At 37.8% G+C, this 18,810-nt stretch overlaps 1 protein-coding gene across 1 annotated transcript in view; it reads right to left on the reverse strand.

The window, feature by feature from the left end:
- Positions 1-18,810, reverse strand: part of LOC145683886 (choline/ethanolamine transporter flvcr2a-like) — a 193,117-nt gene that overhangs the window by 61,869 nt on the left and 112,438 nt on the right. The window lies entirely within an intron of this gene.

An 18,810-nucleotide genomic window follows, 5' to 3' on the forward strand; every position in this document is an offset into this window, starting at 1 on the left:
AAATGTTAATATCATGTTGAAATTATTTGTTTTTGTTTTTACTCAAAGAGAAAGAGAGAGTTACGACACACAACTAACCCGCAGCTTACTCTCACAAATGGGAAAAATAAAATACGCGTAAAAGGAGCAAACCACGCCAACTGTCAACCCACTGAACGTAGGCAGAGAACCAGGAAATAAATTTATCTTTGGAGAAGTGCACTTCGCACGAAAATATTATTACTTGGTTTTCGTTTTGAGAACGCTTCCAAAGCAAAATGATATTCAAAAATAATCCAATTTACATCTCCGAGTTGACACGTTTAACCATATTCGAATTTACTTACGTAAATAATGTTAAATCGACGCAGCGTTAGCTTACTTTGTATTTTTACCTTAGAGACAGTGTTTCTTTCAGAAAAAAATGTTCCAGGGCACACTTAGTATTCAGAGGGGCACATATTTTCACACCGTACTATTCTATTTATTATTCTATTATAGATGTATTATTTTGGTTTCCCCCGGGGGGACACTTCCAGAGCCCCGCAAAAGACGTCTGAAAGAAACACTGCTTAGAGCAAGTTTTCTAATTGATGTACCGTACGCACCCATGAGGGTACGCGCTCGTTCATTCAGGTCATAGTAGTGGTGGGCACGGAACCGGGTTTTCGGTTTTCTCCAAAAACCGGTTCGTTTTCACCGAAACCGGTTTCGGTTTTCTTCAAGACTGGTTCGGTTTTCACCGAAACCGGTTATCGGTTTTCTCCAAAACCGGTTCGGTTTTCACCAAATCCGGTTTTGGTTTTCTTCAAAACCGGTTCCGTTTTTTTTTTTTTCAAAATTTGTTCTATTTCTGACCAGATAGTGTTTCGTTGCTCTCTGGAAACCGAATCCGTTTCCACAAAAATAGTTTTATGTTTGCCAAAGGTTTTCACCGAAACCAGTTTCGGTGAAAACAGAACCGGAGAACCGGAAATGTCGGTTTTTCGGTTTTTCTAGAAACGGGTTTCCGGTTTTTATAAAAACCGGTTTTACCCATCCCCAGTTGATAGTCGAAGAATAGTGAGTAGTCTAGGAAAAAATATCTTAACCTTTACTTACAGTGTAAACACTATATTCTACACTAATGGCGCACGCAGAGAGGTAGCTAGTGGGACTTCAGACCTCCCGAATATTTTGGAAAATCAATATTTTCAAGTGAAAGGAGTAAACAGTGAGTAGAAACCAGAAAAATAGGTAGTCGGACAAACGCAGTTTTAATTATTTCGAAAGGGGGGAAAAGTGAAAATTTCGTAGTACTTTTTAGAGTCAGTGCAAAGCATGTCTCCATTTTAGAGGAAGAGAGGATAAAAGAACTGAAACCAGATTTGAAAATGCTCATTCCAATCGTTGAAGTTTTTGTGTGTTTCAGCCAACTATCTGGTGAACATTCAAAACCATATTAATTTGAAATATCAGAAGAATACGTATCGTCATTCATTCCAGCTCTGATTGTCACTTCAGTGTTGTTGGGATTGACCTACAGTCTTATTGAAAGCTTTCAAGCTAAAGGAATCGATACCTAAAGCGTATTAGAACCAGTCAAGATGATAAGGAAACTTGTATTCTGCATATAATTTGCACAAAAAGCACATTGTGAGCTTCACGTACTGTTCAAAGCTTCCCTGCAAGTAACAGCCCACACTGAGAAAAATCCGTTCTCCGGACAGCGGTATATTGTACAAATATACGGTATTCTCTTGCTTACTATAGAAATCAGTACGGAGCATATGTTATTCGTATGCTACATAGGCACTGCCCTTAGATGTTACATCATGCCATTGCAGGATGTCTGACATCTAATAGTTTTCCGTATATCACATGCATGTACTTATGTTACCTTCGTCAGCTATATGTTATATACATACATCCATTTGTATGTGAGATCCTGACCGCCTATATTGTTTCATATGGAAAGTACGTATAGATGGAACACTTATACGGAAAACATGCGTTTTCAGTTCACTTATACGGAAAACATGCGTATTATGAAACATGCATTTTCAGTTATACGTCTGCTGTACGTTAAGTCCAAAAACTACAGGAATTACGCATGTAACCTATTTTTTTTAAGTACGCTATCTACATTTTTTTTCAGTGCATGTAAGTATTCAAATAATCACAGACTAATCACAGTTTGTCTGCAAAGACAGATCTAGAGCCAATCCACCTTATACATAACCGGGAACATACTACTGACATGAGTAGCATTTTTTATTTCGTGCTTAGACGATACGTATGATTCCTTCTTTAGATGAACGATTTTTAGTACACTAACACATGTCATTTCTCCATGACAATACCTGATTTCGACCAAGAAAGATATGCCATTCAATAATGTTTTGACTTAGATTCGAATTCTACGGAGACAACTTGATTGGTTCCTACGATGAGGTCTTTTGCGAAGAATTATGGAGGCAAAGATTGAGTCTCAAGAAAATGTTATTAGTTTTCTTGCCGCATTATACGAATGCAGTGAACATATTTTCCTAAATATAAAAGTAGCTAACTAACTAACTCTATGGTCTATGAAACCTGGAGATTCAATGCCGCATTCACAAAAGCTCTCCAATGACTTTTGTCCTTAGCCAACTAGATTCAGTTTCTACTTTGTGTTCCTATTTCTACGACATCCGTCTTAATATTGTCCTCTCATCTACGCCTAGGTCTTCCTAATGGTCGTTTTCGATTTTTGTTAAAATTTTGAAAGCGTTCCTACTTTCTTCCACTTTGACTACATGACCTGCTCATCTGAGCCTCCTAGACTTTGCACCTTCCTTCCGAACCTTCTGCGAAAGTTTTGAGATACGCATTGTTGTGGCACAGTATTTGAATTCCAACAATTACGTTCGGTAGTGGTATCAAGAGCGAAGAAGCGAAGCAAGTTTGAACTCGCCTCGCTTATCGGCGTGGCCGTATAGCCTTCATTTGTTTGTTGATGTGAGCAGTATTTGGCTCTCTAGAATGGAGCTCAAAAGGGAACATTTTCAGGCAATGATCCTTTACGATTTCAAAAGTGGTTTGAACGAGACACAAAGCCTTAACCGTTTGCAGGGGGCATTTGGGGACCTTGCTCCTTCCCGTGCTACAATTTTTCGGTAGTTTGGTGAATTCAGAAGAGGCCGGACATCGCTTAACCTTTAGACGACGAAGAGATTTAAATGCCGCAGCCCCTTTTATACGGCGCCATTTAAAGCGTTTTCGTAAGAGTTTACAAACAAATCCATATCTTCACTCCTATTTATCCAAAACACATGAAACAAAAAGAATGTTGTTCACGAATGTCTCTATTTTGTATTTGAGTTATTTATATATACGGAATTTTTAATGTTTTATGCGTTATTAGCATTGTTGTAATAGTAAATTTGCTTTTAGGAAAGAAAAATGAAATTTCTCCCCCCACCCCTCGCCCTGTGTAAACGTGAGATCTCAAAAAAAAAATATGATAAATAGTACTTGGTATACTGAATGTGTGTGCCAAATTTGAAATTTCTATCTTGAATACTAAGGGCGGGAGAAATTCTATCAAGAATTCCCACAATGCCCCAAATTACCGCTAAACACCATGATCTCAGGTAAAAAAAAAAAGTTCCTGAGACATCTCTATTTACCCTAGAACTATAATCCGCCAATCATTCTCTTTAGAATAGAACTGCCTTTCAGACGGTATGACTCACGTGTCTCCATCATGTATCTAAGGCGGGAAAATCCCGAAGAAAGGGATTTTTTGTCTAAATATCCCTTTTTTCAACTTTTAGCCCCTCTGGACCCCCCTTGTTTTAACGCAGAAATCTGAAAAAAAAATCTGTTGAGTACTACTCGGTGGAGTGAATGTTTGTGCAAAATTTCAATCTTCCACGTGCAAAAATAAGCCCGCCAAAAAATAATGAACATAGGCTTAATAAAAGAAAATATATATTTGAGAATTATGACGTCATCACCTCCTATGTCTCGACGCAGGAAGGTGTGAAACCATACGTAAGGTCTTCTACAATGCCTCTGGACTTGAAAAACAAACAAACAAAAAAAAACGGACGAAAAAGCTCAAATAGGAGAGTTATAACGCAATGTACCATGAAACACCCAAAGGGATAGAGTGTGGACTGTCTGGACAGAAACACTCACACCAGGGCCGGCGCTAGCAGTTTTGCCGCCCTGGGCGGTACTTTCAAATGCCGCCCCTTTAATCCGCAAACCTTATTTTGACAGAAGACGTTCAGCTATTACGAAAAAATAAGATACCATATTTAAAAACATATATGAAAAGGAAAATTAAACAAAAAATTAAACTACCTCTCTCCAATGCTTTAATATTTAAACGACTCCATACAAGACACAATATTCAGTATGATCGATTTCGCTGTACGTGATATACAGCAGGGCGTACAGGATTTTTTAAAATATACTTTAGTCCGACTAAGAATTTTAATTTTTAAGCTTATTTTATATCAAAAGGTGTTTCCAACAGAGTATGGAGCAAAAAGATAACATAGTGAATCAAATATTACGGCAAAAGTAATTAGCTTAAGACTTATAATGTACTAAAACACAATAGAAATACACAAATTTAACATACTTTAACTGAAAAAAACTTTTCTTGCTTTGATATGAGCAAATTCCTTTATCACATTCGCGTAGTCCAATGTTTCAGCCAATTAATGTTCCATTGGTATCATCACTAGACCACTTAAACGTGTTTGAGATATGGAAGAACGTAGATAGTTTTTAATAAGCTTAAAGTAAGTTTCGAAAAAAATCTTTCTCTACTTGCCACGGTTACTGGTAAGGTAAACAAAATCATAACTGACAACACTGACATAGGGACCAAAGTCATATTCCTTAATTTTAGTATCTTTTTGTGAACTTTTAGGCTTAATTAAAGCGGTTAATAGTTTCAGATCCTCTTTCAAATCACTGGGGTTAATATCTTTTGATTCTTTGCATATTAAAATGCAGGCACTTTTCAGACAAAAGTTCAAGTGGCATATCGTTCAGATTACTTATATCGTAAAGAAAATCGAAATACTCGCTGTGATGTTTAAGTTGCTCAGCCATTTTCTTAAAGCTAACACAATCACGTCTAGAAGTAGTAATAAAAATCGTTCTTGTATTTTGTTAAGTGGATCTTCAATAGCTTCATCCTCTGCCTCGTACTGAATCTCTCTTTTTCTTTCGACTTCGAGCTTGCACTGGATTACCTATCAGTGGGTCATCCATATCTAATGCTGATGCCAAATCATATCAACTAAGATAGATTGAAATTTTGCATCATTTCAGCTCCTCTCAAAGTACTAAGATATATTTTCAAGAAACCCTGTTTGCATTCAACACACGAGAATCAATGTTTTGGAGATTTTTGCTTACTATGTTTATGTGGAGCAAAAAGTCATACCAGATAACGAAAGAGCAAAGGAAAGTAACGTCACGCAGCTGGTTTGCTATACACAGAGCATCGTAGGCGACCATTCTATGTATTCTATTCTCGTTATTTATTTGAAGTAAGGTATAAACCTCTATTTGATATCTAAGTGGAGTCAGAGCATCAACCCGGCTCTCCCATCTTGTGGTGCTGAATGGTTTTAAAGTGAGACTGCTAATATGTTCCTTTAGTATGACCCAACGTTGGACTCACGCAGAAAAGAAGTCATAAACTTTTTTTTAGCTATACAAAAAAATGAAACGGTGGACTGAGATGTTTTGGCTGCATCGTTAACGACAAAGTTTAGTAAAGGAACATAGAAGGCTTGGGAATTTGGTTTTTCTTTTCATGTTGGAACTATTGTCATATCTTTGGCCCTTCATGTTTTCGATAGAAGTTCATTTCTTTTAGCTGTTTAATTATTACTTCTGTCAGTTCTAGACCAGTGATGCCTTTTACTGGTAACGAAACCAAGAAAGTGTTCGCAAATTTTTACAAGCCATTCTCCATTACTGTATGTAATTTGTACAAAACGAACGATCCTTTGCTCTGTACCAGAAATGTCTGGTGTACAGTCTAGCATTATGGTATAATATGTTGCAGCTCTCAACAAAAACAGTATTTTACTTTCAATTTACTCACTAAGAGTTGGAATATTTTTTTTAAATGGACGTCTTTTCCTTAGTAGTGGTATTTATTTTGTCCTCCCATAGTTCTTTTAATGTGTTCGGCCATGACGCAGTCAAACTTGTATTGTTTAAATATAAAAACAATTATATATAAATATATATATTGTTGATAAGATATGATAATGAATAATTTGTAAATTGGTTAAGAACTCGCTGCTAGAACCTAAAAGTCTCTAGGTGCTGTAGGCTAGAACGGCTTGTCTCAAGCGGGAGTGTACCTTTTGCGTACTTGGAGTGGAGCATTAGAATATTGCTGAATAGAAAAATATAAAAGACACTTGACAATCTTATCCGCACTATCGGAAAATCTTATCTACGCCGCTGCAAGGAAATCTTCAACGAGATACCTGTGGCTAGTAGTTTGATAATTGGAAATGAGGGAGAATGCTCTGAATTCCCTGAGTGAGTATTTTCCTGAATGTGAGTGAAGTAAGTTTAATTACATTCTCAGGGAACACAATTTTATTTTTCCATGTGGGCCTATTACGAAGCATTATATTTTAATAGTATTCTTTTCTTTTTCAAATTTTGCCGCCCACTAGACGTGCCGCCCTGGGCGGTGGCACGGCTCGACCCCCCCTCGCGCCGGCCCTGACTCACACACACACACAAACGCATTCACACACACACTTTTTCCCTTCTCTCATCAACGTCATTGATAATAAACACCTCGAAGTGTAAGCTGAGTTTCTCACAACAGAAACAATCTCCTCGTGTCAGCAGAAATAATTGATAAGCAAGCGGTCACAAAAGTCAACGTGAAGAAATGAAAAAAAAGAAGAAGAAGAGGAGGAAAAGTAACCAATTTTTTGGTTTGTTTGGGTTACAACTGGTGAACCATTTTTCTGTTGTAATCTGTTGTTCCTTTCTGTTTTCTGTTGTTCTGTTTTCTGTTTTCTGTTCTGTTCTGTTTTCTGTTGTTCCTTTGATCGTTTTAGAACTCACAAATGCGAGCAGCGGAAGGTTTGATGCAGGATAGCCAGTGCTACATTAGTTATTGGTCTAAATATTTTTTTTTTGGTCGAAAAGGACCAAACCGTATATTCAGCCAAAATCGCTATTGGTCGAAAAGGACCAAGTTCGTCGTGTAAGATGAAGAGAGAGCTGGACGTCCGGCAACAGCTGTGTCAGATGAAAACATTGCCGCTGTGGAACAAATGATTCGAGAAAATCCTCGAAAACTTTCAAGCACATTGAATCTTGCCAGCAGTAACAAAAATTCTTCATGATCATCTTCGACTCAGGAAGGTTTCATCTCGTTAGGTGCCTCACACTTTGACTGAACAACAGAAGCGCATGCGTGTGGAATGGTGTGAAGAAATGCTTGCAAGATTTGATGGAGGCAATTCTCGACGCGTCTCTGACATTGTTACTGGTGATGAGACTTGGATCTATCAATTTGACCCTGAAATTAAACGCCAGTCTACAGTTTGGATCTTTCCACACGAAAATCCACCCACGAAAGTGAAGTGACCGCGAAGTGTGGGGAAGAAGATGGTCGCAACTTTCTTCTCCAAATCTGGCCATGTTGCAACTGTTCTACTTGAAGAACAAAGGACTGTTACTGCTCAGTGGTACATCACTGTTTGCCTAACAAAAGTGTTCCAGAAGCTTCGGGAACGGCGTCCAAGAACTAGATTGCGTGGGATCCTGCTTCATTATGACAACGCGTCCGCACACACGGCCAACATCACAATTCAGTTTTTAGAATCTACGGAGGTCAAACTTATGATTCATCCGCCGTATAGCCCTGACCTGGCCCCGTGTGATTTTTTCTGTTCCCCAGGATCAAAGATCGCATGCGTAGGAAGAGATTTTGCAGCTCTGAAGAAGCTCTAGTGGCTTATGAGAATGAACTTTCAACACTTGAAGAAAAAGACTGGCAACACTGCTTCCGAAAGTGGTTTTCCAGGATGCAAAAGTGTGTACAGCGTAATGAGAAAATGTAAGTGTTAAATTGATTTTAAGTATTAAGTTATTTCACATCTCAAAACTTTCGTAGTGACTTTCGTATGATCCTAACAACATTTAGTAAACGGTACAAATTATGCAGTTCCTCGTTATGAAGTTTCCGCCACTCCCGTTCCCCTTGAGTCCGAATATTCGTCTCAGGATTTTGTTCTCAAATACTTTTAGTCTGTGTTCTTCCCTCAGATTAAGCGACCATGTTTCGCAATCATACAACGCAACAGACCTGTTTGTCATTTTGTATATATTCAAATTTTTCGACAGTATTCGAGACAAAAGATTTTAAACTGAATTCTAAATGTAAAAATACTGCTTACAATACTTGCTGTACTTCCTGTGTCTACTGATTCGGTTGAAAGTTTTTCAGAAGTGAAATTAACTAATACGTATTTAAGAAACATAACAAGTAAAAATAGGTTGAATAGATTTGTTATACCAAGGATGTTATGTTATAATATGTCATTATCTAGAGGATATGATTAGAGATGGCCAGAACCGGTTCCTGGTGGAACCGGTTTTCGGGTTTGAACGGATCCGGTTCTAGAAGATCCGGTTTTTCGGATCCAGGTCTGGAACCGGGTTTTCAAATCCAGGTCTGGAACCGGTTCTGAAAACCGGATCTTCAAGAACCGGTTCCGCTGGAACCGAAAATTTGTGACCATCCCTACCCTAAACCCGAGCTGCTGACAGGCTGTGAACAGTGTGCTAGATGAAATGGTGGAATCGACAGGCAGGCGACTTTGTGGTGGACAAACACCGTGTGCGTGGTTTCCTTGGGGTTCTCCCGTTTCCTCCTACTTTCTTCATTCCACCATTTCATTCATTACTCATCATAACCGTCTCCTTTAGCCTAACCGGCACAACCGTGGGACGTAAAACACAAAGATTTTATTTCATTTTTTCCGACAGGCAGGCGTCCAGGCGGCGGCCGCTTGTTTTATTTGGCTAAATAAACTAAGTAACTGGCAAACTCATTGGCTAAACAGGCAAACTGGCCAACTCATTTGGCTAAACACCCAAAGGTGGACCAATTTTTTTGTGGGGGCACAAGCGGGTCTGAGCGGGGAGGGCACAAGCGCATGGTCCTCGTTGCAGTGTTTTGAAGGTGAACTCTGTGCCTCCTTTACGGGTCTTTGGGGGCTTTCGGATCAAGGTCTGGAACCGGTTCCTAAGATCCGGTTCTGGAACCGGGTTTTCAGATCCAGATCTGGAACCGGTTCCCAAGATCCGGTTCTGGAACCGGATTTTCAGATCCAGATCTGCAACCGGTTCCTTAGATCCGGTTCTGGAACCGGGTTTTCGGATTCAGGTCCGGAACCGGAACTTTGTGGCCATCCGTAGATATGTTGTCCATCACACACAACCAGGTTCGTTTTTTAAATTATTTTTAATTATAGATGGAATGGAATACCTTGTGAATGCTTGTTCAACATAACCTGTTCTAAAAAAGCGCTGTCCAATAGTAACTTTTTTTTTTGTTCGCAAAATTCAAGCACGCGGAAAACCTATTCTACCTTCTTAGCGGCCATATTGCTCGACTGACGTCAAACACCTTGACATGATGCTAATGTTACGAAAATAAACGAAAAGCGGGGGTCGTATAGTTGAAGACACTGCTTTTCTTTAGTTTACCGTCCCACGATTATGTACCGACGCTAAGAGAGACGGTAATGATGAGATGGATGATAATTGAGGAATGACGAAAGTGGGTGGAAACAAGAAAATCCATGCACAGGATGTTTGTCCAGCACAAAGACTAATTAATGGGAGCTTGGATCCAACCAGGGACCTCACGCGCCAGATGTAAACGTTATACTATTGAACTATCGCGTTGAAGGCTAGCCCTGTATTCTTAAGAAGTTGATATTCGTTTGAGTAAATATCTCCCATTTCCTTTCAGTAAATTATATATATATTGTATGTTTTATGGCTACCAGCTCAATTTTTTCAAGTTAGGGTTCTTTTTTGATAACATGGAACATAAGGAGCATGAGAAAGAGAATTTAAATTTACGACCGGATAAGTTCACTGTAGACAAGCGGTGGCTGCAGTCTGAAATATGAAGAGTAGGAAAAACATGGAAAATGATACGACGACCGTATAGGTCGTCACAAAAGGGTGGATGCCACATTAAATGTAAGGGTTCTACAAGAATAACAGGTTGAATATATATATATATATATATATATATATATATATATATATATATATATATATATATATATATATATATATATATATATAGGGTGTTTCAAAACAACACCGACAACGTTTGGGAGGTGATTCCTGATACCAAGATAAGACGAATAGACAAACCTGGGTGCACAAATGCTTCCTTTCGGAGTTATAGGGTGCCGAAAACATGAAATAATGAAGTTTAGAGATCCATACTTCCAAAATTATGGAACTTAGCGTAGTCAGATCAAGACTTCACATAAGAACTAATATGTGCCCTGTCCAAAAATACATGTTTCAGAACCCTAAGGTACTCACGCAACAATTTTTATAGAGGCAGTTTGGTTACGAGCGTATAACTTGAAGTACTCACCAACTACCTCTATTAAAATTGCTGCAGAAGTACCGCAGGATTCTAAAACATGGATATTTGGATAGAGCACATACTAGTTCCTAAATAAAGTCTTGACCCGACTCCAGTAGGTTCCATAGTATTTATTTTTTCATGTTTTCGGCATCCTATAACTCCGAAAGGAAGCATTTGTGCACCCAGATTGGTCTCACCTCCCAAACGTTGTCGGTGTTGTTTTGAAACACCCTGTATATATATGTTTCACTATGTTTCTGAAACTATGTTTCTGACTTCGTACTTCTTGAACCATCTACCTGACCAATCTCGATCAAATTTGTCACATAGATGAGGTTCGGACCTGGAAAGGTGTTTACCATTTCCCTTTGACAGTGCAACTTAGGGGAGGGAAGGACAAATTTTAAAATGATCGAAAATAAAAGTGACTAAGTTTATGACTCGATAACTCTTAAGCCATTCGACCGATCTCCATCAAATTATCAACATATATGAGGTTTGGACGTGGGGGATGGCTTTTATCATTTCACGTTGACGGTGCAACTTAGGGGAAGGGGAGGGCAACGATGAGGTATTTAAAAATGATCGAAAATGACCGATACGCGTGTCGAATCCATAGTTTTCGCGGTCGCTGAGAGGAATAGTAACACTTCCGATGCCGTTTAAATCCAAATTCAGTTCTTTATGACCAAAATGAAACGTATTCTTCCCGTGCAAAGAACGGGTATTGTGCTAGTTTTAAATATCGATCAAGGGAGTGCCACTTAATATTTAGGTAAAAGAAATGCAAAATGTGTATGTAATACAAATATCTGTTTAGGCGATAATGATTTTTTAAAAAAAATCAAGATTTATTGTTTTTTTTATTTGTTTATTGAAGTGCGGCTTCCCTTTTGAGCACCGAGGCTATATGAGATGGGTACGTAATGTTTAAAGTGGAATTCGAATCATCACAATGCATTCAAACAGTATCGAACTCAAGATTATGTGCACCAAAGACGCACGAGCTAGGCACGAGCACAACAAGAAGAGCCCAGGTTTATTTTGTTGTAGTATCAGAAGTAGTGGTACGATTCTTTTAAAATTATAAATTCCAAGTTGATATAATTATGCCTTAGAAAAAAAATAGCTCATTTATTTTACAATCAAGATAACATACACTGTACGCAAGGCCGTATTTATGCATGGACCAATATGGGGCATGGCCTGAGGTGGTAAATTTCTATGATGATTTTTTTTTCGTACTCAATTTCTTGGAAATTTCAAAAATTTATTGTGTACGCGCCTATTGATATGACACGAGATTTTTACGTTTGTTTTACATATTTTTCTACTTCGCAGTCGAAAATTTTCTACAATGTATAATAATAATAATAATAATAATAATAATAATAATAATAATAATTATTATTATTATTATTATTATTATTATTATTATTATTATTATTATTATTATTATTATTATTATTATTATTATTATTATTGATATTAAAGGGTGACGTTAGGTAATGACCCGGGAGACAAAAATGTTAAATATGACCCTGACTGTATATTGGAGACGTCAAGTCTGGGTATATTGGAGGGGTAATCATGCAATGCAGATGCAATCATTTTCAACTGATCGATTAGGATTAGAAATAGGAATTAGGTTTCTGGGCTTTCGGCATCAATGCAAGGGCGCCGATCTTGGGGGGCCAAGCGGACCCGGGCCCCCCAAAGCTGATGTGGGCCCCCTTATTGTATTTAAGAATATACAATATTTGCGATAATTTGAATGCAATTTGTCTTAAAATCCTCATATATACCTTCTGCATCTAAATGGGTCCCCAAATTTACAGAAAAATCGGCGCCATTGCATCTATGGCTACGTTAGCCCACCACGTATGAGGGATGGCGTCCCTCGGCGATCACATTATCTGAGGAAAGAGAAGCGGCCTGGGACCTATATGTTAGATACCATCCCTGCATTTGCCTGGTGTGAATTAGAAAACCTTCACTCAGGATGGATGACTTAAAAAATCTTTTAAATTTTTTCAACCGAGTGTCCCCATCGGGAATCGATACCGGGACCGCTTGCACCAAAGGCGAGAGCGTTAGCAGCTACGCTACGCGGGACCACTCAACTGGCCCATGTATGGCGTAGATGCGCGCTTTTACAGTCGGAGAAAACCAGAGAGAAATACTATGACTAAAGAAGGGAAGAAGATGACGTAGGGAAATACAAAAAGCAAACATAGGCTATGTAGGCACAGTCAGGCATTCCCGAAGAGTATGCCTACAAAAGATCGACTGCGCTATTGATGTTCCCGTTTGCTTGTCACCATTGTCTTTTATCAACGCCAGCTTACTTGCCTCCTCCTTCCCTCTTCGTGTGGTTTACTGAGAAGAAAAGCAACTTTGACGTCAGAGAGCATTCAGTTGAAAATGACTAATGTAAGGAAACACATTTGTGGGAATCGTCAAAGGAAGGAAGAGCTCTTGGTTTCATCGCTCTTCAGTCACTTCTAAAAAAAAAAAATCTTCCTCTTTACATGCGCATGTAGTCAAAAATACACATTCTGTGACAGTTTCCATTTTAAAATAATCATAAATCCAGCATCACATATATATATCTCATTGGGTCATCACTTTTTTAAAAAAGACGATCTGAGTGTGAGCAAAAAAGAAGTAGCAGCTGTTTGTAACATCTGTCTTGCGTACCTGCACCATTTTGTCGCAATCAGCGAATGTGATTATCAATCGACTGTGAAGATATGCACGGTTTCCTTCTTATAACGTTAATCCTATTGAATACTCAATGGTTGTGAAAGACTTAGCGTTTGGAACGATTCCGTTGAATTACATAAGATTGCGAACAAACGGTTCAACTGAGGCTTAGCAATATCACATCAAAGCGAAAAATGTTCTCTTTTTATCGCGTTGTGCATGTTCGTGCATATGTTTGTGTGTGTGTAGAGCGTAGGGTAATCTGTGCTTGTGTGTGGCATAGACGGTCTCTTTTAATGAAATGAAATCAAAACAAACCTCTTGAATTTTGACAAAGTAGATTAGCGATGTATAGAAATCTGACACAGATTACTCGACTACTTGTCAATGCATTTGTTTAAAACCATAAAAGATAATAGACAAATCGAGTCGGTTGCCTTGGCAACTTATATTTAAACAAAAAAAAAAAAAAAAAAAAAAAAAAACGTTTTGTTGGAAGGAAAAAATGTCCTTGAAATAGAATATAGCAATATTCCGAGAATAATAGAGATTCCTCGTGGCTATATGGTTATTATACGCGGCTTTGGCGCGGGAGATCTGGGTTCGATTCCCGGCGAAAACTCGTGTGGTTCGGATTCCACGTTGAGCTGTAGGTCAACGTCTCATATAACTTCGCTGCTGAACGGGACGCTAAACTCTAATTAACCAAATTCAAGAACAAAGGCGCCGATTTCTTTGTTACTGTAAGGGTGCCCTGTGTTTGGTTGCAGACAAGGGTCTAAGAAGAAATATATAAAGATTTTAAGACAAACTGAATTCAAATTATGTCAAATTTTGTATATTCATAAAAATACATGAGGGCCCACATGAGCATTGGCGGAGCCGGGCCTAGGGTTGCCAGATTTTGTAAACGAAAAACCGGGACACCAATTTCAGGCTATATGTAAGGTCAGGGTTCCTACTCGTTTAGTCAGAATTAATTACCTGTCTTTCCCAGGTTACTACTCACAATTTTCCAGTTCATTCTGTAGACAGTTAACACAAATGAAGCTCTACAAGGAATGTATAAAGAATGTGAAAAGGTAATACAAGAAGAGCTGCCTGGCATTTCTTATTCAGAATTCCGATTTGCTGTGTTTAACAGGTCCTAAATATTGCGCCAGGTACGACATTCCCTCCCATTTATGATTGAAGAGATACATTTTTCTTTATTGCATCATCACCTGAATCAAAATACTACCCTAAAAGAAATACAAATTTGACATTTAGTAAGAAAAAAATACATTTACGCTAAATTCAGAACGATAAACAATAGGAAAATATCTTTAAAGACTTACGCAGAGTGACGCAACTAGCGGAGCAAACGGGGCTTGTGCCCCGGACGTCGGGTTAGAAGGGCGCAAAATTTGGCAAATATTTGGGGGAGCATTTTTGTTTGGTTGGTCAGGGGGCGCTAAGGTAAGTTCTTGTCCCGGGCAACAACTAGCGTTGTGCTCCGCTGCTTACGCAGGCTCTTCAAAAGTTTGGCAAAAAAAAAAATCCAGTATCAAAATTAAACAAGACGCGCACCTTTGTATGTTTAACTGCCCCTTCTTGTGCTAGAGTAAGTTGTTACGAAATTTTAATCTGAAAATTACTGACAATTCTGTCAGATAAAGGAAAAAATAAATTCAAAATTACTGAATGAGTGCACACTATCTTTAAAAATATTTATTCACACATGTGAAACTATATTAAAGACAATTCAGTTCCGTAATCGTTGAAGTGGAATTTCAAATGAAACTTCGATGTAAGGTTACGGATCTAAACGCGACAGACACACGGGTAACCTTCCAGATTATTCTTACAATACTAGCAGCGAATTGTTCGAAAAATGAAGCAAATTCTTCACATGAAATGTATAAAACACGTAAAGGATCTTCCGTAATTTGCGAAAGTAATACTGTATAGCGAGCAAAAGCTTAAAATACCCTTCACAACAAGATGGGTTTTGTATTACACAATATTTTTTCCTGATGTAAATTTGTGCCGGCAAAAACTGTGTTTTAAATTCCACTCCCCTTGCTAAGATATGTTCGCAAATTTTTTGAACTCTTTTCCACTATGTCGTAATGTATACACAGGCGCAGTTAGTATGATTTCCAAAACAAAATACTGAAGCAAACAATAGATTTTGTCACTGTAAGCCCTACTTGAAAATAATAAAAGTGGAAATTTAAAACCACGAGTCTCTCACGAGCATCTCTTTCAAGTGTCTTATAAGAAATATCTGATGAAGCAGAATGAAAATTCAAAACAACACTTCTCAGAGTAGCTAAAATCATCAGGTAGGACGAAAGAATGGATGTGATTTTTAAACTCCTTGTTGTTTGCTTAGTAAAATTAACCTTTTAATTACGGAGCCTTTTTAAAAAATAAAGCCTGGGATACGGCGCCAATTTCTGCAGTTGCCAAGTATGTCTCCTGAATAAAACACATGCAAGTGTTTATATGTGATACCCAGAAAGTTAAAAAACAATTAGGTTTAGTGGGCAAACTGCAAGGTATCTATGAATAGTTACTTCGTATCCCAAGCCTTATTTTTAGGTAACTAAATATAGTTACTTCGTGTCCTAAAGGTTAATTGGCTACACGAATCTTCCGAAAACCTTCCGTTTTTAGGTGAGACATGCTAGTTCTTGGAAGTTGAATTTTTTCAATCTGAAGAACGAAAACCGGGACAAACAAGCGTCCCGAAAGCCTTTTTCAGGACAGTTAATTCTTTCATTGAAAACCGAGACTGTCCTGGAAAACTGGGACGTCTGGCAACCCTAGCCGGGCCCCCCAGGATCGGCGCCCTTGTCCAAGAATAATAGGGCTACCCTCGTGCGAATGCAATAGGTTACGTGTGAGCGTCCTGTGAACGTGATCCCAAGATGGTTTCCAGGAGCTAATGCTTGTTTTGGGAACATTCTGATTGTGAGTTGTGATTCAAATGTCAATTTAAAGAGAAGAAGGGTCCGTCTTGTATAGCCTCGATGTTGGAAACGAACGTTGAACTCCAATAAATCAACCCAGGAATACATAACCTAAATTTTCGAAATTAACTTTCTTAGACGTACGCTGTACGAACACTCAGTATCTAATGCTCTTCACGCATTCCTTATAATTCTACTTTAGCCTCCTAGTTTGCTGGGAGTTCCATATCTACACTTTCAAACTGGCTGCTAGTTTGTGTGAGGGACCCCGAAAAAAATGGTTTGACATACAGCTACGAGAGGTATGAGAAGTAGAGTTCCCTCAAATCAATTCGTTACTTAAAACCCCTGGTTTGGAGACCAACTTTAACAAATGATTAACTCCTGGTGTTATACCCCTTGGGAAGCCTGTGCCTATACAGCCGGCTTCTGCCAACCATGTTTTTGGGGTAATATGTGGCCAGTAGGGATGCACACGAGACGAGTCGAGACAGGATTTTCCTGCCAAAATTCGAGTCGAGGCATGGCTCTTCAAAATAGAAAAATATTCATTTTTGGAGTCGAGACATCACTTTTACAGCACATTTTCGAGACGAGACAGCCACAAATCTTGTCTCGTGAGCATCCCTAGTGGCCAGCACATCTCACGTTAATGGTGGCTTTCTAGATTGAAGTTCACTGCTTCTTTCTTTCAAGTAGTTCCTCACGACACCATGTTGTGAGTAGGAACGGTCACTTATCTTCCCTCTGACACTGATTGATAATTCGAGGCTGCATGGCGTTAGAATTAGGTGGCTGCCTCGAGCTACCGTTTCATCCTGTTTTCGTTCAATACAAGTGCTGTTTTGGCTTTATTTCATTTGGATTCAATCTTTATAGTGTGTGGACATCCTTGACGTCAATACCTTTCTTTTATCTACAACGGACTTATTCTATAACAATATCGTTTACTACAGGCAAATCGGGCTTATGCCTGCGTCATTGTGATTACGGCTGATGTCGTGACCACGTTTTTGTAGTGCAATTTCCTTGTTTAATACAATTTATCTACAGGTAATAATCTTCTAACACAGCGTTTCCCAACCGGTGTGCCGCGGCACACTGGTGTGCTGCGAATGGGCCGCTGGTGTGCCGCGAGGAAATCGAAACAAATTATTAATTCTATAGGAACCAAATTGCAAGACATAGGGGAAAATGTATATTTGTATTTCATATTACTATGAATCTCTACTATAAATCTAAAATTGTAAGTTGCATACTGTGTTACTTTTCAGTACATTTTTAATGTTGAAAAACGTATTTATCATTGTCATGACCATTATTGCTTCTTTATTGTTGCAGACTATTTCGTAACTTGAAATTTTAACATATCATTCAATAAATTCAACAAAACAAACATGTATACAAATTACCTACATTTGTGTTTTAAAGGTATAGGAGATATGTTTATTTGTTCGTTATTTAGTGATCTTCCTTTTTAGTGAAAGATTAGGTACAGTTTTCGAAAGAGAAAGTGGACTTTTTAAAACCCGAGTCCTTTTAAAATTAGAATGAAAAATAAGCATAATGATTTACCACGAGAGAAAACCAATGATCGAGCTTTCTTCTCTGTAAGAAGGAGATCAGCAATCACAGCAAAATACCAAGTTATTTTATATTTAGAAATAATAGTAGTCATTATATATTATATACATATATATATATATATATATATATATATATATATATATATATATATATATATATATATATATATATATATATATATAGGGTGTGCCACGAGAATTCAAATTACTTCTGTAGTGTGCCGCAAGTTGAAAAAGGTTGGGAAACGCTGTTCTAACAATTTCTAGTGCGATAGTCGACTTGGCTAATACGGCTGCGACTTTTCTTTTAAAAGCGCAATTTTTAATCACAAATATAAATTTACGCTACTATGGACCATAGGGAGCGGAACCAGGGATGTGATAACTTTGAATGTCTCCGAAACGAGAGGAAGGCGTAATGACTGTGAAGCTGAATATCTTGCCTCCCACTTGGAAGGAATATTAAATTTATAAATATGGAAATTTCATTTTGAAAGAGTACGAAACATTCAAGTAAACTTCAAAAATACCAGTAATAGCAAACCTCTAAAATTCTTGTTCGTTTTAAATAAAATCGATTTAAAAATTTAAAAAAAAATCTTGTTTTAAAAAATTAATAAAACATAAATCGTAAAAGTAAAACAAGAGACCAAAATAGTAAAAAAATAAATCTGGTTTCAAGAAAATTGTTTATAAAAATATATGTTTATGTTTATGTTTATGAAAAGAAAGGCATGGGAGCGCTCTCATTTACAATTACTTGATTTACATGAGAATCGAATAATTTATTATTTTTTTGTATACTAGAGCGCTCCCTGCTTTTGGTTTTAGTCATATATAAACAGGATATTTTTAAAAGAAGTATTTAAAAAAAACAGAATGAACTTTAATTTTTAGTATGATTTTATTTTGTTTGCTTTTGTAA

Source organism: Thermobia domestica, chromosome 1, assembly GCF_964235325.1.
Source record: "Thermobia domestica chromosome 1, izTheDome1.hap1.1, whole genome shotgun sequence".
NCBI lineage: Eukaryota > Metazoa > Arthropoda > Insecta > Zygentoma > Lepismatidae > Thermobia > Thermobia domestica.